General features: G+C 42.1%; 1 protein-coding gene across 1 annotated transcript in view; it reads right to left on the bottom strand.

Moving 5' to 3' along the window:
- Nucleotides 1-7,327, bottom strand: part of STARD13 (StAR related lipid transfer domain containing 13) — a 297,402-nt gene extending 290,075 nt beyond the window's left edge. Inside the window, exon 1 of the mRNA XM_055702062.1 lies at nt 7,243-7,327. The gene's annotated coding sequence lies outside the window, so the exon portion shown is untranslated. The remainder of the gene's footprint in view (nt 1-7,242) is intronic.
- Nucleotides 7,328-18,795: the final 11,468 nt, after the last annotated feature.

Consider the following 18,795-nt stretch of genomic DNA (forward strand, 5'->3'; position numbering starts at 1 on the left):
TATTACCCTCATTGAAAGAGATCCTAGCTGCTCAATGTTTTGCTTAGGTTTTTGAAGCTCTTACACTCCATGCTGTGGTTTGATGCAAGGTTCTGGTTTGTTCCCATTTCTAGTGAAGTTTGGGTGCAACAAAGAGTATTTTAACCTCTATTTATTGCACTGACCATCAGCTAGCTATATTTTTTATTTCGACTGTCAGTGACAATAAGAAATTGGAGACAAAAATGACTGTTGTGGTTGTAACTTCAGTGTTATTTATAAACAGCTAGATGCAGAAAAAATGCAATTTAAATTTCATTGTGAGCAATATTCAGGCCTAGAGCTCCCTAATGCACAATTCATAGTTGCTTAAATTGTAGTCATTACTCTCATACTGCAATAGTTTGTCATGATAAAGGGAAATTACTTTTCTGTCAATTACTCCTGCAAGATTAGTTAATTTGCATTTACAAAGGGTATGGAGCGGCTTCTCAATTCCATAGAGATGTCTCTCAGAAGGATTTGGCAATTTGAGGTCTGGGGGAAGATGTAAATGGAGGTCAACTTCAAAATGTAAAAAAGGAACAGTGCCTACATCCCAAAGTCTTTGTACCCCATTGAAGAGCAGTAATGAAGAGTAGATATATCACTTACAGACTGCCAACTTCAGTATTGCAGAAAATTGTATTTGGGACGTGAAAGAGGCATGCTCCTCTCTGTTTTCAGTACCGGACAGCCAAGCTGGCAGCACCTGAAATCACTGCTCTTGACTATACGTGAGTTGTGCATGCAAATAATCTATATAAAACATTCTACCCTTTGGCATCTCCTTCTGCTAACATCTGTATGCTTGTTTAATCCATGTTGGGATGGAGATAGTGAGGAAAATGAGGGGAATGTTATTTTTATTTACTTGCTTGGAAATAGTGAGTTTTAGCATGTCTTACTTGTATATCCACCTGAGGCATCACAGCTCCTGATCCTAGCGGTGTAATTTAAGGTGTTGAAGCTTGGTGCCTGAGTTCTTTGGAGGCATGATGGAGTAACTGAGTGCAATGGTGCCCAAGGGACAATGCAGCACTCTTCCACTGTGCCTGAGTAGCTGCTTCAGGAAGGACTGCCAGAGCACCTCCTGGCATCCCTCCCACTAAACCCAGGGGTATCGCTGGAGGGAGCAGCAGCCGTGCCTCCTGCAGCCTATGCAATGCTCTCGAGGGTGAAGGCACTTGCTGTGGACATGGCAGGACACAGTGCTGTCGCTCCCCAGCCTGCAGGGATTCGCACCCACATATTACTGACAGAGAGAGTAAAATTTTCTCTTCCCTCCATGGAAATAGCGGAAAGGCTTTTGGAAAATGCAGGATCCAGGCAAGGCCTCAGATTTATCATTGAGAGTGGGCAAGGTTATAACCTACCTCTGCCCTGTAGCCAGGCGAGGTTGCTTAAACCACCTCAAAGCTGAGGTCATGGGTATTTTCTTGTGAGTAGAGCAGAACACATGGAGTGCAGACACCGTGTAGGTGTACTGCCATGGACTATGTGCAGCTGGCACGGCGGGGCTTAACCTCTAGGTGTTATTGCAATTAAAATGATGAAATACCAACAACGCAGGCATCCTCAACACTGACGCTCATGTTCAGGCATGTCAGACTATGCTGATACTGATATCCTGATCCTGTATTGGTATCACAGCTCTCTTGGCATTTGGCAATGTTTTAAATTTTAAGCCCTGCCAAATTCCAGCAAATATAGTCACAGCCCTCCTTCCTGATATTGCTGGCTTGATACAACAACGGTCAGAGTACCCTCACCTTTCCTCCCCAGCCTGAGCTGCATGTGGTTGCTGTTCCTGTGCTTCAGTGCAGAATGCTCCAAAGTCAGAAATTACACAGGAGGGAGTTCTCTGAAGAGTTTATGAAGTGTTTGAGGCACCTTAATTATATGTTATTTTTATTCTCATTAGGTTTAGTGGATTTGCAACACTGTTCAACCTAAAAACTGGACTCTGCTCCAGCCACCCATTAAAAACTTAAGTGCTTAAAAATCATGAATATTTATGTTGCCTTTAATTATTTTCCATTTCAGTTGCCTGGATTTTCTTTTGAGATGCATTTTCTTGGTTTACATCAAGGCTAGAATCCTACCTTGCACAAAAGGTAAATCCACATTTGTTTCTAAGAGTTAGAATTAGGGAAGCCTAAATTCTGCTGGTTAATAAAGATAGGGATGAAGACATGAAAGTAAGTGTAAAGATATAAAGTTGTAAAGATATGTATCAAGGCATAAAGATATGGATTGGAATTTTTAGTTTCAGCTTGAGAAAATGACAGAAAATATCCAAAATTATTTTCAGTCTTTTTTTTTCATTGGCTAAAGTATTTTCATTGGCCAAAGTATTAGAGTCAGTCCTACTAGTTTGCTCACAACTTCGGTCTATAAATGCCCCCTGTTTAAAATAGACTTAATTTCTCTATTTGTGTTACTGCAGTAGTATGCCAGGGAAAGGGCTCTTATTCATAGAGGGACAGACATAACTTAAACCACATCAGTTGCTGGTTCTGTATGTTATACAAACTGCTGAAAAAGCTAGGGGGTTTTGTGATGGCCAGATACGCCATTCACACTGCTGTAATTTCAGGACATAATGCAGTGACACTGAAACAGCTAGTGTTTAAATGTTGAAAACCCAGTTGTGGTTGTAAAGGTTTTGGGATTGACTGTGTTTGGGATCCCTCTAGTTTTTCTGGACAGAGCTGGAGAGTTTGTGGTCTGGGTTGCTCAGCAGTGCACCTCCCTCCTGCCCTGCACGTCCCCCTTACAAGTGTGTGAACCCAAATGATGCACCTACCTTTGACACATGGATGCACCTTTTTCTTCTGAGAACCCACAACCAGCAATTTAATTAAGGTAATTTAATTTGTCTTCAAAACAATGTATTATGCATTAATTAAGGTAACTTAATTTGTCTTCAAAACAGTATTATTCATTCACTCTAAGGCACAAAACACATAGCACAACGGGTAAAAAAACAGCATCAGAGGTACATGACTCTTACTCATACCCGCATCTTTCCCCTTGCCAGCTTTTGTGCTTTCTCATTTTCAGCTTCAAGAAGCATTTGTGTAGTATAACATGAGTCTATTTTTTCAGTGCTTCCCTTTGCCCTGTAACTCCCTTCCTTTCACACATTGCTTCTGGACAGCTTCTCTCAGGTGACTCAAAGGCCTCAGTTCACAAATATTTTATGAGATTATAGTGTGATACTTCTCAGGCCTGAAAAAACAGTGATATTAGCAGTGCTGCAGCTGAGATGTTATCTCTTAGGCCCACAAACCTCCTTGAATTTGCGGACTCTTGCATCTGCTAAGCCACCGCTTCTCTTCTTTTGCTTGATCCCTTTCATAGCCCTTATTGACTAACTGCATGACAACATCCCCATCTTACAAACGCATGTGGAAGCAGAATATTAATTTTTAAAATAAAAACATCAAGTGCATTTTTCTAGTTTCTGCGTGGAACTACTTATTCCAAAACAACAGCCTGTGATACATTCTTGCCATCAGTGCCAGATGCAACAGAATCCTAAATACTTATAAAAGGTTAAAGTTTTGATAAAATACTATAAATATTTATAAAAGTTTTGTAATTAGGCCTACATTCTATGAATGTTTTGTGTTACAGGTAAACCTTGTGCCTGTACAGATGGAATTTAGGAAGTTATTTCGGACTAATAGAGTGCTGTTGTTGAGAACATGCCCACATAGCACAAAAGTATTTGAGTAATGATAAAAAGTACTTCAGAAGAAACTATTTTAGCTACAGTTCAGCTGTGCCTTAGCTTCATCTAATCCCCACTTCAGTGGCAGATATGAGTACATTTCATTCTAGGAACTTGTGAAGCACCACAGCTGAACAGGCACCCTCCTGCCTGTTGGCTTTGTTGGTGTTTTTTCTCAGTGATGCTGAATGTCTGGGACTTGAGCATCCCTGGAAATCCACAGAGCAGGTAGCACTTGTAATGAACTCCTTAAAATCTGAACATACCATGTTTTTGTTTCCTGTTCAGAGTAACCAGGAAACCAGCCACATCCCAGACCCTCTGCGGAGTCCTCCCCTTAAGATCCTTTTTTAGCTTTGACATTTCCAACTAGCAGAGGTGAATTGCTATTGGTAAAAACATCACAGAACTGAGTTCTTTAGCTGCAGCAAGAGAGATATAAACCAGCCATTTCTGACCAGCAATAGCAGTGGGAGCTGGCTCTCCCATCTGATAAATGGCCAGCTTATGCCTTTGAGATGAATTTCAGAAGATAAAACAGAGTCTGCACATAGCCACACAAAACCTTTCCTCTCTTTAGGACAGCAGCTCTGGACTATCCTAGTATGCAGAACAGGGAAATCAAAATGATCATAAGGAAGCCCCACCTATAGGAGAAAATAATCCCATTAGCCTCTCCACAACAAAGACCTGGGAGTGATTTTGCTGGGTAAGTGGCCATGGGAACAGTGTGGTTATCATCACAAAACAGAGGCGGAAACAGAACTTTCTCTAGGAATGGGGAAGCAGCATCCAGGAGGTCCCAGAGTATCACAGAGTGCTGTACTTTCACAGCAAGAAGCCAAGTTTCCTAAAACAACATCACCAGTAAAGAACAAAAAACCCTAAAAGCTCTCAAGGAAACCCTAAAATCTTTCTGAGCAGGAGGAAAGAAAATAGTCACACATGCACTTTATTGCTTGAGGTGTATGTCAAAGGGTTACACAAGGTATGACAGCAAGTAGTTGGTTTTAGCAGCTTTCTGCTAAACCATGTATAGTTTGAAGAGACATAACTGAAGTTGGTGGAATAGAAGTGAGACTGTGCTGTTTAATTTTTTCTTTTGGAAAAAGCTGCAGTTGAAAGCAACTGGAAAGTGGCAGGACCACAGCCATCCTTCTGCTAGCACCACTGCAGCAGCCCTTCATTTACCTCCTCGCCCAGCCTGGCAGGGATGCCAGCTGCATGTATTGAGCCACATTCCAACTCTGGTCACACTGGAATGAACCCAGGGTCATCTCAGTGACTTTGATGAAGTTATTCTTTATTCACGCTTGCCTAGCTGAGAGTCTGGCCCATTCTATCTAGGTAGCAATATCTAATAAAGATTGCCAAATTAAGGGAACAAGAAGAACCAGACTATGTCACATGAAAAGGAAATGCTTTACATTATAAGGATTAAAGAGGCCCTTTAGTTTAAAGACTTTACATCAGCATTTAAAGGACAGGCCACTGAAAAGCATATCTGTATGTGCCTAGAGTTGTTGGGGGTTTTTTACATTCATTTTATATTTTAGGAAATGGAAAGAAAATGGATTGATTTTAACATTGAAATAAAAATACTGCAATTTGTTCAACACAGAACACTAATTCATTATACATTAATTCACAGTTTTGGTTAAAATGTCTTCCATTTAGGATTTCCTCCACATCAATTAAGACGGCCCCTCTGGCTGAAATACATTGCATTTCTTGATTTTCACTGTGGGAGCATTTTTGTCAATGTGTCAAGTTCGGCTTTGGGAAAAACACTGTTTTGCTCTGCTAGACAAATCCAGGGTGTCCCTGCTGTAGTGACCAACAAAAGATACAGGAAAGGAATGAAGGTAAGGGAAATTTATCATCACTGTATTGTTTCCAGTAAGTTCAGATTCATTCAGGCCATAGCTTGATGATACTGTAAATCTGAATTTAGAGATCCCAGTGCTGTAACAAAAACTCTGCAACCAATGATGTAAGACTAGCAAAATAGTATAGATTTACTCTAGCAGTTCATTTGTTAAAGAAATATTGACATTTACTTTGTACCAGGCAATGGACTGCATTGCGTCATTGCCAGTTGTACAAAGCTGGTATACATCCCATGTTATATGCTCTGACTAATTCAGCAGAACTGCACTTGTATGCCCACACCTCATCTGAATGGTGTTTGTGTTGCTGTGTCATCTGGACGTGCCCAGATGGAGAATGAGTGGTGGTGTATCCACAGGGGATGGGATTTCTGTCACACTGAGTTAGCAATAACAAGCCACTGATTTTTTCTTTTCTTATCACCTTTGAATTTCACCTGGGTCCACCAGAATATAAAAGTATAAACTGATGAAATGCACTTGCCAAGGCACAGAAACATGAAGTTGTTTGCTTTCTAAGGAAAATATATGTTAAATTGTGAAGGGTGTTGGATTGTTTCGGGTAGCTAGAGAGAGCTGTGGAACAATCCAGACAGAATTTGAAACAACTTTTTTTATTATTATTAAAAGCATGTATCTCAACTTTTACTAACATTTAAGTGAATCAAGAAAAGTTCCAACATACAGCTCTTTTCACTCAACTCTGTATATAAAATAACAACCTCGGATGACAAAGGTCATCCTAGACCATCCTGGACAGTTCCCATAGGAAAGTAAAAATACCACAAGCCTGGGGTCGCAGAAAGTCTGCTCAGGTTTGGACCCCTGACCTGGGCATCAGCCACTAGAGCTCTCCCACGGAAAACCATTTCATTATTCCTATTCAAACCCATGCAAGAAAGAGCACGTTATTAATGTTTCAGCTACAAGACTGATCCTCCTGTGCACTAGTAAGTGCTATATATACATTAAAATTATTACTATAAATCTGCATCATAATGGACAATGTTCTCTTAAACTGATTTCCTGCAATCATCGTTAACTGGCCAGCTTGCTAACACCTGGTACCAACAGATTTTTCATCTGGCGAGCGCAGTGCCACACAATGGTAACAGCAGGTTTTAACCTAATCCCTATCCATACACAAGCAAACATCTAATGACACCCATGACAAAGACACAGAGACCAGCCTGACATTTGCTGATAAATCCCGGGAGATTCTCCCTCAACACCACCAGTCTGCTCAAACACATTTTCCAGTGGAAAAGATAATTTGAAACCATTTCCAGCTAGACTAATTGCATTCACTGAAAAGAGCATCCTCCTCCTCCTCAATATACATTTATTCGTCCAGCTGCAAATGCAGCTAACACTTAGTGAAGTTTTCCAAAGCAGTAATTATTTCATCTTACAAGAATTTGCAACAGCTTGCTTGATAATGAAAAGTTATTATGCAGATATATATACTTCATGCAAAGTTGCACACACACAGACACAGACACAAAAGTAAAAAAAAAAAAAAAAAAAAAGTAGGTGTTTAAAACTGCTGTTTGAATTCCACTCACAGTTTGAAAGTCTAAGCATAAAACTTCTTACTTTGCAGCTGTAGCTCCAAGCTGTGTGGAAAGATAATGCAGTCCATCAGATAGCCTGGTTTTGTTTTCTTGCATAAAAATATCATCTGTCACAGGCACAGGAGCTGACTTCAAGGGCCAGCCCCTTCTGCCGAGCACACCAATCGGGAGACCCTGGGAGCACATGTGGGAAGCTGCTCGCCTGCGCGCTGGTCACGGGCAGCATATGCTCTGTGGGACCCGGGTGCCAGGGGGACGCGGGTGGCAGCGAGGCACGGCGCTGGGGGTGCCTCACCCAGGGCTGCCAAGCTCCAAGCCCAGCCACGGGAGGCGAAACAGAGGGCTGGCTGGGGAGCGCGATAGCTTGGCTGCAGGAGCAAAGGCAGAGCCTCTTGCAGACCACCTCAGTGCCACTGGTCCTGCAAAACCAGCCAGAAGGACACCAGAGCCTGTGGCCAAGAATTGTACTTTGCTCCTTCTGGCCTTATCCTTTACTGTTCTAACAAAAATAATCTCATTTACCACTGCATTAAATGCTTCTTCACTTTTTCTCTTTTCTAACTCCATTTATGGCTTTTTATTCCAAATCTTATCCCTGCAAAACCATGCCTGTAGGAAAGTCCTGGCCATTGCCAGCCCCTTGTAACAGGGGAGCTGGCAGTGCTCTGGACCCAGCAGGTCAGCCTTGCCTGGGTTTTCCTCCCTTTCCCCGAAAGCTCGAGCTCTCCCTTTGCCACGTGGCTGGCTGCCCGCGGGCTCCCTGCTCCTCCTCTGCCTCTGCCGCAGCTGGTCGGCTCTGCTGTGCAAACTCCCCACACACAGCTTTGCTCCGTGCCTGTCAGTCAGAGAGGTCATTTTCTTCTTGCATCTGTTTAACCTGATGATATTTAAATTCAAACTGCTTAGAAACCATATTTAGAGACATATAACCCACAGCTTCCTGGCTCGCCACGTGCTCAGCCCTTGCACAGAACCAGGGAGAGAAAAATGTGTGTACATTAATGTGTTTTAAAGTACAGCAGTACTGCAGTGCATAAAGTCAAAAATCAGACTGTGCATAGGTTAGGGTGATGAGCTAACAGCTGTACATTTGTTTTCACTCATGGAAGCGTACTTGCAAGTCACAACATGCTGGGAAGGGAAACCAGTAAACACACCAGTGCAAAAGCAGTGCCTTTTCCAGCTGAAGTACAAGACCTAAAGGCCTTCTCATCTTGTACCGCATAATCTCAGTGCTGGCTTTATTAATTTAGAGTATTAGCTTTATGTGATCAAATGGCCTTACTTTTGCAGACAGGATGCAGGCTAGAGTGGACTGGCTGTAATAAAACCTGCTAGCTCTAGTCTGTGAATAAAGTCCTGATTTAATTGAATTAATTTTCCTTCTAAATTCTAGTTTAGTAGATTACTAATTCACTAAGGGCTCATTTTACAATGCTTTTCCTGTGGCGGATATAATCAGGCTGGTTAAAAACTTCGACAAAGCTCCTTTTTCCACCCCAGAACCCACCCGTTTCTCACAGGAAAAATTCCTGCAGAAAGACACGGAGACAGGACGGACTTTGGTCAGTGAAATAAGTTCCTGCTGGTTTCAGGGTGGAATTTCCCATTTCCAGAGCCCAAGTCCAGCAAGCCCTGAGCAGGAAATAACTCTCCATTAGTGACAGCCAAGAGCCGTAGTGGAAGTACTTTCTTTCATGGGCCGCTGGGGGGGCAGGGAGGAGCGAGAGGGACTGTCTTTGGGGTGTGTAAGGTCTTTGTCAGATCTGCAACAAGGAGCAAACTTGTTTGCAGTTCCCAGCCGGGAACATTTTGTTCAGAGGTCTCCGAGCTGGGAGTGGCCAGGGAAAGGCTGGCCAGAGGTTTTCCTGCCCGATCCCGATCCTGATCCTGCAACCAGGGCTTGGCAGGGGATTGGAGCTGGGTCAGCCTGGCTCTTCCTGGGGCTGCGCGCCGTGGCACAGTGGGACAAACCTTCACCCCCTTTTGCTGCTGAAGAAGATGCACCATCCAGAAGCACTTTGGAGACAGAGGCAGAGGAAAAAATGTATTTCTGCTGAGCCTGAGACCTTGCTGGGGTGATGTAGAGGAACCCAAGCAGAAACCTCCCCTGGATGGCCAGGGCAGAGATCTCCTTACAGACCTGGCTCTGTTACCCCAACACCCTCACTGGCCTTCCACAAGTTTTAAAAGGGTCTAGTTCAATTTTTCCTGTTTTGAGCCTACATAGGGTGAAACCTTCACAAGAGACAGTTCTGCCCCATCCAGCCTCGTACCCACCCAGCAGTGACAAGCAAGACCGTGACTCTGCACTGGCAGACCTGAGACCTGCCTCAGCCTTCTGTGGGGTGGGTGGCACAGCCGGCCCAAATTTGCATCAGGCCTGGGAAACAGCCTGCCAGCCCATGTTAAACACACAGCCGAGCCAGCTCTTGAAAGCTAAGCATGTATGCATTAATGGCTGAGATTTAACAAGTCACCTTAGCCCAGTAGTTCAAGATGAACAGTCCTGTCATCTCTTTCAGCCTATTTACTTACCAACACGGCATGGTTCCCCGCAGGACATGCATGACATCTATTAATTCCCAGATCTATTGCATCTCAGTGGCAAGCCTTTTTCCTCAACTCCCAGCATATACTCTTTTTTCCTCTCTTTTTAGCCCTGATTATGCTTGACTGTGTCCTACTAAATTCCTGTCCGTGGTATTTACAGCCTGCAAATATTTGTAGACTTATCATACTGCCTGCAAGCCACTGCTTCACCAAGCTCTATGTATTTTTTAGCTCATTAATCAGTTCCTCCAACCCCTCTACTTTTGCTGCTCTTTCCTATAGAGTTTGCAGATTTTGGGGGTTTTTAGAAGACAGCAAAGGAAAGTTTTATTTTCTTTAAAAAAGGGCAATAGCTGGATGAAAATCAAGGCATATTAAGGAGAGTTTAAGGCAAATTTTTATTTGAGCTGACCAACTCTGAACTTCATACTTGTTTCCTTTTATTTGTCACTTTTGTTTGGATGACTAGAATTTTAGTGAAACCCTGACACTGCAAACTTTTGCATCCCCTTTTGTCAAACACACTAATATATAATTCACTGTCTTAGGTAAATTAATTGATTTCCATGAAGCCACCTGGATATGCAGGTAAATGTACAACAACAAGCAGTTGTACAGTTGCAGCCTCAGGATGGGACCTTCAGTTGTACCTGGGAATCCAGTCTGCACCATTGCCAGAGAGGTGAGGTCTCTGCAGCCAAAATGCAGAGTTTGGGAGGAGCTTCAGCCCTACCAGTCACAGGTGGTGATTTAAGAGCAGGCTGCTGGGTCAGTGGTCTCCCCAGAAGGTCGGTACCTGCAGCAGCCTCTGTCTCTGTATCTCCCCTATATTACACTGCAGCCAAAGTGCAAACAGGCATCTGAGTAAAGAGAACCACACTGCAACATCATGTGAATATAACATGTGTCTCTCCAACCTTTGCCACCAGATGCTGTGTGGTTGCCTATGGCACAAATAGTACTTTACTCTGCTAATGATCCCACCGGAATCTCACTATACTTACTAAGGCTTAGTGGAAACTGAAGGAGAAGAAAATAATCCCCAGACAGTTTAAATAAGGTTTGATTATTCATGGGAGCAGCAGGGGAATGTTAAAATTCTCCTGGGCTTGTTGGGAGCCTCTGGCATTGCCCCAGACTGCTGTTTTCCAGCTGCCCCCTTTGCTTGGATGCCCCTAAATCCAAACTCCAACTTTAGATAAGTGACATTCCTGCATAGACGATGAAGAACCAGAGGACAATTTGGGGCTGCCCTCTGTCTGGTGTATTTTGGGTACTTTGTGGAGTTTGGCTTCTTTCAGATCCTGGGAAAAAGGTTAAACTGCATCTTCTGTATGACTCTCTACATCAGGGGCCATTCCCTTGGGTCCCCAGTCTGTCTATGCAATGCAGGGGCTGGAGAGAATGAGGTCTGTAATTTTATTCTGGTTGTATCAGGGCTTATTTTTATTCATATGAACTACAGTAAGCTGTAGCGGTGACGCTGATGTCACTTCAGCTGCAGGGTTTCTATTAAGGCTGTTTTACCATTCAAAGGCAAACCAAAGCAACCTAAACAAACACAAGATAAAGGCAACAAAATAAGTGTTTTAACAATGATATCTAGTTGTCTTTGCAATAATTTTCATGGTCTTTTGGTTTAGGCCTGTTTTATGGTCCTTTTAATTTCATAAAATGTGTGGCATGCTTTCAGTGGTTTCTCCAGCTCTTGAAATAACTGATAGAAAGAGTGTTTCATCGAAAAAACTCATAGAAAAGGTTTTTAAATAAAACCTGAATTGAATTAAATTCAATCATGTTGTTCTAGAACAATTTATTTAAGATTGTAAAAATGGACAAAACAAATTTCTATCTAAAATTCTTCATAACTTATACCAAGAAAAGGCAAGGATGCCTTCTAGCTGGTCTGATTAACAGCTAATATATCATGTACTGATATCAGCATCATAGCTACATTTTATTTTTCCCTAGATAATTTCAGTGAGCAACTAGAATTATCATCCAGCTCAGAAATTAATTCTAAAAAATAAACACAATTAACTGCTGAACTCTATTTCCCCCTCCCCCCAGAAACTAAGGTCTAAGTTCTGGTTTAAAATATTTTCTTTTTTTTTAGTAAGGTTAGCAGGTTTCCGCTCCATAAAAACAGTACTTTGAGAAAGAATCCGAATATTCTAGACTGAACTTCTGAGGGCAACTGTTTGTATAAATCAGCTTAACCAGCTCCCCTCAACAATACAGCACTTGTAGATGTGATAGCACCGTCCACTTTCCATTAGTATGCAGCTATCAGTGTGGTGAGTCACATTGTAAAGCATTTAACAACTGTTCTCATAAATACCATACACCATCTGTTAACTGAATCAAAAGGCTACGTGCCAATTTTACTTTTGGATAGAAAGGTCTGTTTTAAAATTACCCCAGCAGTCTCAGGATGTACACATACTATAAAAAATAAGTATAGAAACATGTCATCCTACCCAATTCCCGAACAGCACAGCTGAGAAAGAAAACATTTTTATCCAGTGGGATACTTTGACATTTCACCATTTGTTCTCATTGCAAGTCAGAACTACAGGACTTGAAATTTTCATTATTCATGGCAGGATATATCAACCTGATTTTTAAAATATAGTTAGGGAAGATGTCTACATTAGGTTTTACTAATTTATATTGAAATGAAGTGTTCTGACAGGACCAAAATATGAAGAGTTTTAATCTGAGTTTACTGGAGTGACTTTCCTCCACAGCAGTTCACGTTAAGATTCCACTTGATGAAGACAGCACCTTACAGGAATGAATGTTAGCCCATACCATCATCCCATCTCTCAGGCTGGACACTGATTAGGTCACATCTTCTCTAACACAAGGAGACTTAGAAGTCCCCTGATGAAGTTCACTCAAAGTTAAAGGTTCAGTTATGGGACACTTAACAAGAGGAAGCTTTGGGCATTGTCACTGCATTGACAACCAGTGCACAGTTGGAATTCAGTTTCTATAAAACTCAGATAACTCAAGCTACTTGAGGTTTATTGTCCTGATACAGAAGGTGAGGACATTTTAGTGGGGAAGAGTTTAAATGCCTGAAGGATGTATTAATTAGTATAATGAAATGTACTTTTCACAACACGCTTTTTCTCTGCTACCCATACATTTTTCAGTTTTCATTTTTCAGTTATAAACTAATTATTATCTAAACTCTTTTACTGAAGCTGCCTCCAGTCAGTCATACTTACACTGGCTACACTCCAGAGGTCATAGTGGGAAGGAAGGAACAGCGGAGGTGATGGAGGGACTGAAAGTGTGTGAAGTATCAGTGGGAAGCTGAAGGTGAAGATGTATTATAATGTGTGGGCCCAAGAGAGTGGATCTGCAAGAGGTAAACAGGAATAAATCAATATTTAGAGTGTAAAAATGAAATCCTATCATATTATGTACCTCTTTTCTCAAGAAAATGCTAGAAAAAAACATTCAGAGAGGTTTCCCTGGGCATAGTTTCAGAACATGGCCTATAAACTCCACAGAGAGAACATAAGTCTGTCCTGCTCAGAGGTATCTGTTGACCCTTAAAGAGCGAATGTTTCTAAGAGCAAGCAGAAAACTTTACCTCCTAAATGCTCCTGTTTGTCCATCCTCACCCTGTCAGCTGGCTATAGCACTATCCCATTTCTGAGGATCAGATTGACACAGAACAAGGTATTACATCTAAAAGCCTTCCACATCCCCCAAACACAAATGTTGGTCTTGGGATGTGGACTCCATCAGGTTTGAACAATGTTGCCAGGCACTGGCACTATTTTCCAAAGTTAGATGTTTTAAAAAGAGATACTGAAGTACTGAAAACTCACAGTGAACCTTGCAAAGAAATAGAAAATTGAAGCAACTACCCTCTGAAGTGACACATTCTGTTGCTGGTAATAAGATTTTTCTTTAATTATAAAACTTCAGGGAGCAATGTTCTTGGATGTCTCTTCTGCACTACCTTAGATGGTTGTGTTTTTCTGATCCACAGAAGCAGCAATATACATTGTGGCTTATTTGAGATTGGTGGCTATAGCAGTTAGAACGAATATAAGGTCTAAGAGATCGTAATGGGTAACTATGAACAAAAAGGACGGCCCTTTTGTTCTCAGATAATTTTTGCACAGGGTAAAGCTCTTAGAAATGAAAGTGGGGGAGGATACAGAAGAGAAAGATACCCTATTTCTTCCCCATCTAATCACAATAGGTATACTGAAAACAGGTGAGAGAAAGTGACTGCACAGGGTCTACCAAAACTGCAGCAGAACTCCACCACCTCTGAAGGGCTCATATTATTATTCTTTATATTCTATGATCTACTATTCATTATTTCATTAATGTAGTGCTCCTGCTTCTTACAGCAGCAGCTTCTGTATGTAGCAGAAACAATCTCGGAAGTAATTGTATTTTACAAAATCACTTGAATCAATTTGATTTGTGACGTTCCCATTCATCTCCTCCTTGATCCTCTCTGTCCTAAAGCAAATGAGTCACTCTTCCTTGTCATGCCTCCACATAGCAGTTTCTGCACAACAGAACAGCCCTGATGCTTCAAACTCCCTGCCAACCTAGACCTTCCTGGGGACAGACTTTTGGCTTGGTGCTCAGCTTCCTTCAAGCCTCACTCGCAGAGCAAGAGTTGAGTTGCAGTCTGGAGTTTAATGGTGGAGCCCCAGGCTGCTGCTTATTTGCTCCCTGAAGAGCAAGGGCATCAGCCACATATCTTCGTTCTTCGAGCTGGACTTCTAATCCTATCACAGAATCAAACAAAATTTGGAATTCTAAAATCTGGCTCTAAAATTAAGATCTCCTTGTCCTGTGAGTATTTTAAATACACTGAATATGCCAGATCAGCCTCAGCATCACCAGTGTGCATATTTTGAGCAACATGTCTCCTCACCACGCTCTGGGTACAGCTGAACCATCTTTGCCTTTGATCCAAGAAAAAGAAGGGAGAGCAGATACCTTAGGAGTGTGCCAACCCTAGGTTCATGTACTATGCTTGCCAAGATCATAGAACTTTCTGGTTTTTGGCAGAAGAGTGTAGAATGCTCTTCACTTTTTGTCAAGTGGACACATATTGGCAAGGACACATTTCAGGCCTCTGCGTGCTTAGCACATACAGGGGAAATATACTGCCCCAACATCCTCCATGGCTACTGGAGGAATAATAATCTACATTTTCTTGCCAGAGGCACATTTTTAGGGAGATGCCATAGGCTCACAGAAATGTTGGTTGGAAGGTACCTCTGGAGGTTCAACCTGCAGCTCAAAGCAGAACTATTGCCAGCACTTGGTCGGGTCAGCCATACTTTTTCTAATTGAGTTTTCAGGATCCATTCCAAGGATGGAGATTCCACCAATGCTGTCATTAGTGTCTCAAACTACAGCCTGAATCTCTCAGGATGCAATATGTGGCCATGACCTCTTCTGCAACTGGAAATCTCTCACATCCAAGAAATACTTGGTTCTGTAGTCTTCGTAATACCCCTTGGCATAGCTGTAGGTTGCTATTTTCACTTCCTGGCCTCCTCTTCATCCCAGACACCTCAGCATCTCCCTCAGGTAATATGCTTTAGGCCCCAAACTGGACACTATTCCGGATGGGCTAGTGCCAAGCAGAGGTGATACTTACACCCCTTGTTATGCTGGCCATGGTCCTTGCGATGGAGCTGAGGAAACAGCCTGGCTCATCTGTGGTGAAAGCACACTGTTGGCTCATATTCAACCTGGCACCTGGATCCTTAGGTTCTTTTCACTGGGGCCAGCCGGCTACTCAGCGGTTTCCAGCTGGCGCTGGTGCAGGGGTTATTCTGCCACACATGCAGGTTTTTGCCCTTCTCCTTGGAGAAGTGGAGAGTTCATAGCATTTCTATTGACCCCATCCTCAAGTTTCTCAAGATCATGTTGAACTGAAGCCCACCAGTCAACATCACCCATTCCTCCCGGTGTGCAATTTGCTAAGGGTGCACTCGAGTGTCATCACTGAGATAGTGATGAACATGTTGAACAAAAATGGACCCTATGCCAACCTCTAAGGTACTCTGTGTGTTAGCAGACTGCAGCTGAGCAACAAGTCATCACTGATTACTCCTGATGAGCCCAGTGGTGCAGCACACTCTGCTCTTCCAGTCCATGTGTGTGTCCTCAGCTTCTGACTGAGAATGTCATGAGTGCCAAAAGCTTCACTAAAGTCAAGCTATAGCAAATCCACCGCATTCCTTTTCCAAAAAGCAGAGATGATAACTGGATACAATGATAGGAACTTAATACTGGAGAGTCTGTACTACAGTGCCATGCACAGTTTTTTTCTGAATGAGGCAGTTCAGGCATGAGAGGCAAAATATAACTGTGTTAACACAGTGTTCCCCAAAAGCTAAATGGCTTTGCTTAGAAGAAAACTACGCTAGTTCCAGGGACTGTGGAGGAGGGAGGGGCTGATGTGGCTGATGCCTTTGTTAGCTTAACTCTCTCTTCTGGCTCCAGCATTATGCTGCATAAATGTATGCAAAGACTTGAGTATTAGCTTTTCACTTCAATTCCAGTTTGCATTTTGTGTTAGTCATTTCAGAGCCAATTTTCAGTATTGAATCTGTAGTGCTAACCACAGACTTCAACTCGAATTATGGAGACTTACTATCTGCAAAAGCTGCAAAACTGAGCCATGTTATCATGGAATAACACAATAGTTTGGGTTGGAAGGGACCTTTCAGGGTCATCTAGTCCACCTACTCTGCAATAAACAGGGACATCTTCCACTAGATCGGGTTGCTCAGAGCCCTGTCCAGACTGACCTTGAACATTTCCAGGGAATGAGGCATCCACAGCCTCTCTGGGCAACCTGTTCCAGTACCTCACCACACTCACAGGAAAGAATTTCTTCCTGATATCTAATCTAAATCTGCCCTCTTTGAGTTTAAAGCCATTCCCCCTTGTCTTGGCACTACATGCCCTTGTAAAAAGTCCCTCTCCAGATTTCCTGTAGGACCCCTTTAGGTACTAGAAGACTGCTCTAAGGTGTCCCCAGAAAAGCCTTCTTCTCTCCAGGCTGAATAACCCCAGCTTTTCTTCATAGGAGAGATGCTCCATCCCTCTGATCATCTTCATGGCCCTCCTCTGGTCTGGCTCCAACAAGTCCATGTCCTTTTTCTGTTGTGGGTACCAGATCTGGAAGCAGTACTCACGGTGGGGTCTCACCAGAGCAAGGTGGAGGGGCAGAATCACCTCCTTCAACCTGCTGGTCAAGCTTCTTTTGATTCAGCCCAGGATATAACTGGCTTTCTGGGCTGCAAGCACACATTGCTGGTTCATGTCCAGCTTTTCATCTACCATCTAGCTTTCCATTATCTTATGTATGAGCAGAAAAGAAAAGTTTAAAAAATATGTAAGCTGGCCAATAATTTGAACAGTTTAAAATACTCTGAAATTCAATGCTTATGTCAAACTGCCATAAAACCAACAAAACTGAGATGAAAATTAAAAACCTCAAAATTTAACCAGAAGATATGTATTCCCCAGAACAGTAAACATCGTGCTTTAGCTTTCAGTCCATACATTATTGTAGCGGAAGGATTCTAAAAGCATCTACAGAGACTTTTATACTTTTATAACTTGCAATGTCATTATCTTCAGATCACATCCTCAGTGACATCCATGTAGGAATCTGAACATTAATGATTAGAACATATGGAGGTTCAGGTGTTTTGTGAGGGTTGCTGAAGGTCTGATATGTGATGTAGAAAGGGAACAGAAAGGCTTGATTATAGGGGTCCTTGATGAATTTCAAGGACTGGCAGTCAAGAAGAGGAACAGAAGAAATTACATAGGGAAGTTAATGAGGGATCCTGAGGTGGATCTCCTTGATACTGCACATTCAGGGACAAAGTAATTTGTGTGTACTACTTGTACGCGTGGACATGCTTGAATGTGCTGTAGTCTTTTTTTATGAGTTATAACCTTAACCTAGAATGCAAAAGTCTGTGGCAGGATGCATTAAAATTCATGATACATTATTTGAACTTTACAATCATACTGAAGAACTTCATTACCACTACACACTCAAATTTTGTTTCACCTATATTTTCAATAATTATGCAGGCTGGTTTTGTCAATAAGGTGGCATTTATGGAATCCAATAGATAGTAAAATAGAAATGGTATCATCATTTACATTGTCTTTCCTAGGAAGCAGGGAACATATTGTGCACAGCTCTTTCCAGTGTCCTCACAGGATAAGATCACAAAAAATACAAGCAATTTTTTCCTTCAGCTAGAGAAAGCGTTTCAAAAGAAGACAGCAAACGCTGTCATGCTGATGTTAAAACCAGACTGGGACAGTCATAAGAATAAGCAATGGTATTGAGTGAAAGAGAAAAGCTGCTTTGTTTAACATATTTCCTTTTATTTGCCAGAATGCCGCAGCAAGCTCAAGCTTTCTCTGTATTTCTTTGAAGCAATGTTGTCAGCAATGGCTTCTACAGTCATTTTTTACCATATAAGACCTTGTACCAAACTTACACAAGTTATTACTACTTTTGTTTACATGCATATGAATTACTGGCATATGCAGTGGTGACAACAGCATCATTCCAATGTGTGCCTCACTTCAGTGAAGTGATACTGAAATACTCAAGCAATACCTAAGAGTTGAGCATGCAAAACTTGTTAGAAAGTAGAGAGCACTATGATGATCACTAAACATGAAGAGGAGAGAAAATTTTCAAAGAGAACCAGAAGAAACAAGCAATGGGTTTCTATTTTCCAGTATGTGGCTTAAAACTGCAGACCACTGACCTTATTACAGTACAATTCAGAGCTCTTACTAACGCAGAGTAACGTCTATTTGACACAGCCTATCACTTGTAATAAAATGGATGTGCAAAGAGGAGATGTTCAGAGAAATGTGAAGCAAACGATGTTCAGTTCTCACTCAGATGCACAATGAGCAGCAGCCACCATAGCCTACTCAGTAATCCAATTGCCTTTACTAATTACAAGACTGC

The sequence above is a fragment of the Falco cherrug genome, chromosome 2 (assembly GCF_023634085.1).
Source record: "Falco cherrug isolate bFalChe1 chromosome 2, bFalChe1.pri, whole genome shotgun sequence".
Taxonomy (NCBI): domain Eukaryota; kingdom Metazoa; phylum Chordata; class Aves; order Falconiformes; family Falconidae; genus Falco; species Falco cherrug.